Genomic DNA, 3279 nt, shown 5'->3' on the forward strand with positions numbered 1-3279 from the left:
TGTGATCCCCACCAAATTCATTTTTTCAACCCTCTAGTTAACTGTCAACTATTAGGGCTTGGCCTATAGGACTCAAAATGTCGGCCTCCTGAAGCCAATAGCCGACCCCGTCACGTGACACCCCATGTCCCAGCTTTCTCGAGCATTGCATCAGCCGAGCCCAGGAGCCTTCCCAGAAACCGGCTTGTTAGCTCATTCGCGCTCCGAATGATTGGCATGTCAGAGGACCAATAACATCTGTGGATGACAAGGCGTAACGGGTCGCTTTTCATCAGAGCGCTCTGATTGGATGGCGAGGTGCGGGTCTGGCACCGGCTGTGGCGGGTGGGTAGAGCTCTGTGTGCGCATCTGAGGCAGCAGGTAACTGCGGGCGAGTGGCGGTGGGCTCTGGCAAGGACCTGGGGATCCGAACCCTGGGGAAAAAAGTAAGCGAGGCCGCAGAGCTCTACGAGAAGAGCCAGCGCTTGGAGGGGGAGGGGCAGCTGCATCCGGCTGCCGGGCGATCCCGCCCCGACCTGGGTCGAACCCGGGCTCCGGAGGAGCAGGATAGCAAGAGGAGCTTTTGCTATTCCCTCGGAGCACTGAAAGTGGTGTAGCTTCGGGTGGACTTGCGGAGGACCAAGACCTTGGGAAGATCGCGGTTGCTCTCCAGTCACCACCCAGAGCTAAGGGTTTGTCTCCTCTAATGTTAATCTCTTAGTAGGAACCCAGGCTTGAAGAGCAGGGTGACCAAGATGGATGTAGTCTCTCTAAGAGGCATCTCCATTCATTCTTGATTAGGTTCTCACACCTTACCCCAGACTGGCCTGAATTCTGTAGTCCGGACTGGCCTTGAACTCAGAGCAGTTCTCCTACCTCAGCATTTTGAGTGCTGGAATTACAGGCGTGAGCCAGCACTCTAGACTCGATTCTTTTTTTTTTTTTTTTTTGGAGTGGGGGGTGAGGGGTTATTTCATTCACAGTTCCACATGACAGTTTATTTTATTTATTTTATGTGTATGACTACACTGTAGCTGTACAGATGGCCATGAGCCATCATGTGTGTGACTGCTGGGAATTGAACTCAGGACCTCTGCCAGCCAGGCTCGCTCTGGCATAATATACTGTAGCTGTCTTCAGACGCACCAGAAGAGGGCGTCAGATCACATCAGGGATGCTTGTGAGCCACCCTGTGGTTGCTGGGATTCGAACTCAGAACCTTTGAAAGAGCAGTCGGTGCTCTTACCCACTGAGCCATCTCACCAGCCCCAGACTCGATTCTTTATGTTGTTTTGAGATAGGGTTTCACCTTGTAGACCAGGCTAGCCTCGACTCACAGAGATCCTCAAGAGTGGTGAGACCAAAGGCCTGTGCTACGACCCTCGGCCCGACTCCATTCTTTTTTTTTTTTTTTTTTTAAAGATTTATTTCAGTTATAACTAAGGTCACTGTAGCTGTCTTCAGACACACCAGAAGAGGGCGTCAGATCTCATTCCGGATTGTTTTGAGCCACCATGTGGTTTCTGGGATTTGAACTCAGGACCTTTGGAAGAGCAGTCAGTGCTCTTACCCACTGAGCCATCTCTCCAGCCCTCCTGACTCCATTCTTTTTTTTTTTTTTTAAAGATTTATTTATTTATTATATGCAAGTATACCATAAGTTCTCTTAAGACACTCCAGGAGAGAGAGTCAGATCTCATTACAGATGGTTGTGAGCCACCATGTGGTTGCTGGGATTTGAACTCAGGTCCTTCGGAAGAGCAGTCAGTGCTCTTAACTGATGAGCCATCTCTCCAGCCCCCAACTCCATTCTTAATCATAACAGTTGATGCCCTCAGGTTCACCTGAAGTTTATTCAGCAATTTTTCAGTCTGAGTTTCCTCGTGTGCTTTGGAGTATGTTAATGTAGAGCATGCTATTTATACACATTAGTATAATTAATCATGAGCATGTGTTTAATGACCGCTTTACTGGATACTAAAAACACTGTAATGGTGAAACCAGCCAGGATACCTACTGAGATGTAACATATACTGGGACTGGGAAGTGAGCATTAAATAATCACAGCAAATGATGATTTGAGGCTAGGAGACAGTATAAAGAGGGGGAGCCTGGTGAAGAAGGGAAAGGTTCGCTTAAGAGTGTTTCTTTGTGATTGATCAAAATGAAGTCATTAGGAAGAGAGGAAAGGAGGGAAAGGAGCCTGGCTTGTAAATGGAAATATGTTACAAGGTCCTGTGACTGAAGTCACCTTATAGTTCCAGGCCCTGGGTTTGGCCCCAAGCTTGCAAATACAAATAAATAAATAAAAGTCCTGAAGGCCTTTTAACCCCTGCTGGGATGTACTGTTTTCGGTCCTGCCTCTCTGCTACAGATTTCTTAAGTATATCGAAGAAAGTACAAGTTGTAATGTTGGTAACCTTATTTATTGAGGTCTGGGTCTCTGATCTGGAACCCTCAATTTTCCTTCCTCAGCCTCCCGAGCTTTGGGATTGTCTGGTTGTGGACACAGCTTTGAACAGTCTTCAGTCTCCATAGGATAATGGCCAACTTGTTAGATCCCAGTGTACAACACTGGTTATGTTGGTATGTAGTGGCCTCCCTATGGAGGGTGCTGGTTCTCCGCTGGTTCCTAGGGCACAGTCCACATTCATTCTGTTGGATGAGTAGGCAAAGGTGGGAAGTTCAGATGTGCTCTAGAATGTAACTTTACCTCAGCTTGTCTGTACAGAGAAGCACTTTGTTTTCTTTAGCAACTATGACTATAAAGGTAAAGTCAGTCTTGTAGCCATTGAGAGGCATGCGGAGGAGGACTGAAAAGAGAAGGCGGTGTAACAAGATTTCTGAAAACCTTGACTCCTTATGGTGATTAGCAAGACCCTGTAGGAGTATAAGTCCATTTTTCCCCTACTCAGCCTGTTTCGCCATCTTTTTGTCCCTTTGGGGCTTCTGTCCGAGTGATATGCTAACTGAATTGTAAGTAGATCAGTTAGAGTTGTGGTCAGCTGAGTCAGGATGTCTTGTGCTTTGCGGGTGTGTTTAAAAACTCTGTGCTGCCGGGCAGTGGTGGCACACACCTTTAGTCCCAGCACTTGGGAGGCAGAGGCAGGCAGATTTCTGAGTTCGAGGCCAGCCTGGTCTACAGAGTGAGTACCAGGACCGCCAGGGCTACACAGAGAAACCCTGTCTCAAAAAACAAAACAAAAAAACTCTATGCTGATGGATGTAGAATAGTATCTGTTTTATTATATATATATATATATATATATATATATATTTTTTTTTTTTTTTTTTTTTTTT

General features: G+C 46.7%; 1 protein-coding gene across 2 annotated transcripts in view; it reads left to right on the plus strand.

Annotated features, from left to right (window-relative positions):
• Positions 1-257: 257 nt before the first annotated feature.
• Aars1 (alanyl-tRNA synthetase 1) overlaps positions 258-3279 on the plus strand; it is a 21892-nt gene continuing 18870 nt past the window's right edge. The window contains exon 1 of one of the 2 annotated variants that reach the window (XM_031341445.1): positions 258-671. The gene's annotated coding sequence lies outside the window, so the exon portion shown is untranslated. The remainder of the gene's footprint in view (positions 672-3279) is intronic. The other variant, XM_031341446.1, reaches the window with a different exon arrangement.

The sequence above is a fragment of the Mastomys coucha genome, unplaced genomic scaffold (genome assembly GCF_008632895.1).
Source record: "Mastomys coucha isolate ucsf_1 unplaced genomic scaffold, UCSF_Mcou_1 pScaffold22, whole genome shotgun sequence".
Lineage (NCBI taxonomy): Eukaryota > Metazoa > Chordata > Mammalia > Rodentia > Muridae > Mastomys > Mastomys coucha.